Source organism: Meriones unguiculatus, chromosome 3 (assembly GCF_030254825.1).
Source record: "Meriones unguiculatus strain TT.TT164.6M chromosome 3, Bangor_MerUng_6.1, whole genome shotgun sequence".
NCBI classification, from domain to species: domain Eukaryota; kingdom Metazoa; phylum Chordata; class Mammalia; order Rodentia; family Muridae; genus Meriones; species Meriones unguiculatus.
Window position 1 is genome coordinate 165652070 of NC_083351.1, and position 6000 is coordinate 165658069.

Below are 6000 nucleotides of genomic sequence, written 5' to 3' on the forward strand. Positions count from 1 at the left end.
CGTCCTGCTGTAATGCTTTGTATTACGCTATCGGCCCCTGGCGGTGCGCAGCCGCTACTATCACCAAACTTTTGTTTTCTCTTCCACACACACAAGCAGGTTTCACTATCTCAACATTCTTTTTTTATTGAAAATAATTTTATACACTTTGTTTGATCATGTTTTCCCCCTCCAATTCCTCCCAGATCTCCCCACCTATCTCAGTATTATTATGATGGCCCAAATGAATGAGGATTAATAAGGGACTCAGGTATGGCAACACAGAGCTGTAATCCCTGTATTCAGGAGGCTGAGGCAGGAGGATTACTTGTTTGGGACAAGCTTGAGGCTTACCCTGTCTCAAAGAAAACAACAGAAATTAAGCAGGGGCCTGGGAACTGGTTCAGGTGGCCTGTCCTAGAAGAACTTAGGTATGTTACCCATGGCTCCATAATATACATAAGTGCAACCCGAATATTACGGAGTGGAGGCAGGAGGGTTGAGATTGCAAGGTCATCCTCAGCTACTTAGGGAATGAGGGAAGCCAGGGATACATGAGACCCTGTATTAAAAAATGAAAATCAGGGGCTAGAGAGATGGCTCGGCAACTAAGATCTGGTACTACTCCTGTCACAGAGGACCCACGTTCAGTCTGCGACACAGTCAGGCGGCCCTCAACCGTCTACAACTCCAGCTACAGAGAAAGATGAAGCCCCCACAGGTACCTGCACTCACAGTGCACCTACTAACAGATACACACATTATTAAAACAAAAATACCCTCTTTAGAAATGAGGATTAGGGACTGAGGAGATGGCTCAGTGGTTAAGAGCACCGACTGTTCTTTCTGACAACCTGAGTTCAAATCCCAGCACCCACTTGGCAGCTCAAAACTGTAACTCCAGTTCCAGGGCATCTGATGTCCTCACACAGACAAATGCAGGAAAAGTACCAACGCACATAAAATAAAAATTAAATTAAAAAAAAATGAAGATTAATCATTTTCTTTTAGGCTGCACTAAAGTTAGAAGAAAAATCCACAAGGAATGCCTAAAAAACACCATTTTAGAGAATGGCAAAAGAGCAGGGGTGGAAGTTAGAGCAGGTTTTATTGTTGTGTTTTTTAGACAGGGTTTCTCAGCCCTGGGTATCCTGGAACTCACCCTGTAGACCAGGCTGGCCTTGAACTCAGATATCTGCCTACCTCTGCTTCTCAAGTGCAAGGATTAAAGGTGTATCTCACTGTATACTTGTTTTTATTTTGGTTTTGCTTCTTTCAATTCGTCGTGGTTTGGATAAAGAATGCAAATTAATATGGATTTAAAGTTCAGCCATTGTTAGAGCTTTTGTGAATGTTCCTCAGCTAGAATTTCACGTTCAGATTCTGTTACTATGGCAGAGAAGTTTCTACAGTCCCACAGTGCATGTCTGTGAATGTGAGTTGCTTGACTGGATGAATGAGTGAAATAATGGCAGGGTTAATACAAAATACACTGTCACTCATCTGGTGCCCATACTGTTCAAGGTGCTTCTCTTAAATGAATTTCTTTAGTCCTCAGAGCATCCCTCTAAAAATGGGTACCATGATCCTAAATCGAAAGGTGAGGCAACAGGCTAAGAGGGTGATTGCCTAAATTCACCAAAGTCACGGAAGCTGGCATTCAATCCAGGAAACTTTTTGTTGTTGTTAGTTTTTTTTTGTTTGTTTTGTTTTTTGTTTTTTTTTGTTTTTTTCTTGTTTTGCTTTGTTTTCTGAGACAGGGTTTCTCCGTGTAGCCCTGGCTGCCCTGGGACTTTGCTCTGAAGAGCAGGCTGGCCTGAAACTCAAAGATCCAACTGCTTCTGCCTCCCTCCCCAGTACTTGGATTAAAGGAGTTCTCCACCAGCACCCCCAGGCAACTCTTAATTATAACCACAGGGGGCTGTTGGATGGTAGCTGGTCTGACACTAACAAATGAATCAAGGTGTAATTATTCTGCTTAACCTAAGCAGTTTCCCAGACCAACTTCACCCAAGGTCACCTGCCACTGTTTTAGAGTGAGTCCAAATGGAAAGAAGTCTATAAATCACATCTGACCACCTCCTGAGGCTAATTAAATCAAGAGCTCTTATTAGGGGGAGAGTATTGTCTGGAGGAAGCTTTCTCCCCTCATCTCTTCACGGTGATACCTAACAGCAGGGTCTTGTTGAAACAGTAGCAGTAAGAGCAAACCGTGTATTGTGAATGAGACAGGCTAGGCTCCTATAGTGGGACGGAAGGAAGTTAACACCGATCAAAATGATGATGGGCCTGCTGGCTTAGCAAAGGGCTTCCGTTGACTATTGGGCATGGGCTAAAGTTTGGTAGCTGTCCATTGTTCCTGGGCACAGTTTCAAAGGAATTTTTTCTTCCATGCAGCCTAGCCAGTGGTGATTTAGCTCAGGAATGGAGCAACATATCATAGTTATTTGTTTGTGTGTATTTGTGTTTTGTCCACACGTAGGTCTGTGCTTCATGTGAAAGCCTGGTGCAGAGACCAGAAGAGAGTGTGGGATCCTCAAGACTAGAGTTACAGAGGTGTGTGTGCCAATGTGTGGGTACTGGGAACTGACACAACTCCTCCGAAAGAGCAGCAAGTGCTCGTAACCAGTGAATTATCCAGCCCAGTGAATTATCGTTTTAAACAAATGTCGTGAGTCTGAGGAGCTGTGGGTATTCCAGCTGAAAACACAAAGTGTGGCGTCCAGCACGGCTCCCAGGGTGGACCCAATTGGGGCAGTGAAGGACAAAGGCATAGAGGGGAGCTGGGATTGAGTGGGCGGGGCTCTCCGATGGAGAAGCTGCAGCATCCGGGAAAGCTCGGCCTATTTATCATACAGTCCAACATGGCAGGAAAAGAAGGTAGGTTTAGCTAGGAGTCCTTCCTATAGGGGAGCAGTCTTGAGAGACTGGGGTGAGAGAAAGCCACGTGGACCTGAACTACAAACATTTGTGCTCAGACCAGGAGGGAAGGCTTTGCCATTTCCCTGAGCTTATGCACAGATGCTACGATTTTTGACTGACAATTATTAATTCTAGGGCTTCAGGCAGGGCACTTTATGGGATGAGCTTTCCCCTGGTCTTTGTCATTCTGTAGCAATCTCAGACGCCGCTAGCTGGGTTTAGTCATAGAGGTTTTCTAGTCTGTAAAAGTTCTGCCCTGTGGCCTCCTTCTGTTTTCTGACAAAGCTTGTTGCTTGAGTACAAGAACAGAGGCAGAAGTAAACACAGAACGCACTCTAAGCGTAACGGGGTCAAGGCCTCACTTTCTTAGCTGTTTGGACGCTTTCTGTGCTCCCTGTGAGAACACAAGCAGACATCTGCAGATAAATCAAGAGGAGAGCCCTCCCTGGACACGGGGTCTGCTGGGGCTGTGGTCTGCTGGCGCTGTGATCCTGATACTCTCCTCCCAAACTGGGAGAAATGAATGTTTGTGTGTAAGTCTCCTAGTTGGGGGTGACTTGCTCCAGGGGACCAAGCAGACAAAGGCCTTTCAGGCCCCACTCACACGTGATTCGCACATGCTAGCACCTCGCGTGGAAGCCGGGTTAAGTCTTGTTTTCCAGATTTCAGGTCTTTGCTCATTGACAGCCCATTTGAGGTGCCTTTCCTGGCCCTCCAACCTCTTCCAGCCCATCACCGTCTTCCTGTATTGTCTTCAGGGCCTCCACCAGCCTCTGCAGACATGGCCGCTATGGTTCAGTTGTTTGCCATGTGCGGCTCTGCACGCCATTGGAAGGTTAACTGAGACATTGGATTCTGCTCATTGCCGTGCCCATGACACTTAGAGCAGCGCAGAGACCACGCCGAGTCAGTTAATATTTACAGAACGAACAGGTAGATGGCCAAGCTCTGAAGTGTCTTCTAATTCTTCAGTCGTAAGATTAAAGCAACATTTTTATTATTATTATTTTCTTTTGGAGAATTTCCTACAATGTGTTTTGATCATATTTACCCCCCAAGTCCTTCCAAGACTCACTTCCTCCACTCACTCCCCCTCCCCCCATCAAGACCAACTTGTGCTGTTTATGTATTTTTGGATGGGTGGCCTTCCACTGCAGCATAGCCAACTTTATAGACATTATATTCATTCATTCATTCATTCATTCATTCTCTTTACATTCTGATTGTAGGCCCCTCCCTCCTCTCTGCCCAGTCCCTCCCTCTCTCCCTCTTCCTCCTATGCCAACTCTCCTACTCCTCAGAAAAGGGGAGCCACCCCCTATGAACCTACCCCAGCACATCAAGTCTCATAAGGACTGAGCGAATCCTCTTCCACCGAGGCAGGGCAAGGCAGCTCCGCTAGAGGGAAGTGATTAAAAAGCAGGCAACAGAGTCCATGTCAGGGACTACTATATTCTTAAAAAGAACGGGGTCTTCCTCATCCAGCAGCTATCAGTTACCAGTAGTTCCTCAGCCAATCAGAAGTTCTAAATACTTTAGATGCACAGATGCACACAGACTATATCTCAAACGCGTGGGTTGTAGAGATTGGTCCGTGGTTAACAGTGCCTGCCAACACCTGTTCCCAGCATCTACCTGGTACCTGGAGCTCCAGTTTCAGGGGGTCTGACGCCCTCTTCTGAGCTCCTTGGGCACCAGGCATGTGTATGGTTCACATGTATTCCTGCTGGCAAAACGTTCATGCGTGTTTAATAAATAAATAAATAAATCTAAAAAGAAAAAAAATTAAATTATCTCAAAAAGCGGTCAGCAGGAATTTTCATTTCTCTCATTTGAAACCAGCCATGAGGGGACTGGAGAGATGGCTCGAAGGTGGAAGAGCACTGGCTGTTATTGCTGAGGACCTAGGTTCAATTCCCAGCACCCACTTGTCAGCTCACAATTGCCTGTAACTCTAGTCCCAGGATTTCTGACACCCTCTTCCGCCTTTTGCATAGACTCTGTGTGCAAACACCATATACATAAAAAGGAAAAGAAACAAAGAAAAGAAAACTTTGAGAATGTTCAGAAACGCCAGGTCTGCTTAAAAGACATTGTTTTAGGAGCATGCATGGTCTGGACCTAGGCCCCTGCACATATGTGGCTGATGGGCAGCTTGGTCTTCATGTGGGTCACCTGGTGAGTGGGGGGTGGGGTGGGGGTCTGTTTCTAACAGGGACTTTATTGCCTGCTTCTGGATCGCTTCCCCCTGGCAGCACTGCCTTGCCTGGCCTCAGGGGTGAGGATAAGCTCAGTCCTGAAGTGACTTGATGTGTTGGTGAGGTTTAATGGGGTGGGTGGGGGGAGGAGGGAAAAGGGGAGGGGGACTGGGAGGAGAAGAGTGAAGGGACATCCTTGGTAATGTAAATAAACTGAAAAAGAAAGAAAGAAAGAAAGAAAGAAAGAAAGAAAGAAAGAAAGAAAGAAAGAAAGAAAGAAAAAGAAAGAACAAAAGAGAAGCTATTAAAGTAGCCACTGGGGGGCAGAAGAAACTTGTCTTTTCTAAAAGCACAGCAGGCATCACTGTGCGGTCTCACTGGCCCATAGCAGCGCTTTCATTGCTTGCCTCCCCTCACTGCTTTGTATATTACGAACTTTGCCCAGAAGCTCATCGATTTTTTCCTGGAAAAAAAAATTGAGGTTGTCTGTGGACAAACCATAGCATCATTCTTTGATTTGTTTTTCTTAAAAATTACTGCTGAAAATGGGTGTAGTGGCGCAGGCCTTTAACCCCAGCACTCAGGGAGGCAGAGGAGGCCGGATCGCTGTGAGTTTGAAGCCTGCCTGGTCTGCATATTGAGTCCAGGACAGCCAAGGCTACACAGAGAAACCCTGGCTCAAAAAAAATCCTTAAAAAATAAAATATTACTCAAAACCAACCAACCAACCAACCAAACACCCAAAACAAAAACCCAAACCATTGAATGGTTTTATTTTCTCTGTTTTGACACTTGAGAGCTCAAAGAGTAAAAACATATTTTGTTTCCTTTCTGCGCTTTATCAATATTTTTTAAGTTGGGAAATAACTTTACTTGTTCTGAGGAGTAAGCCAGAGCTCCC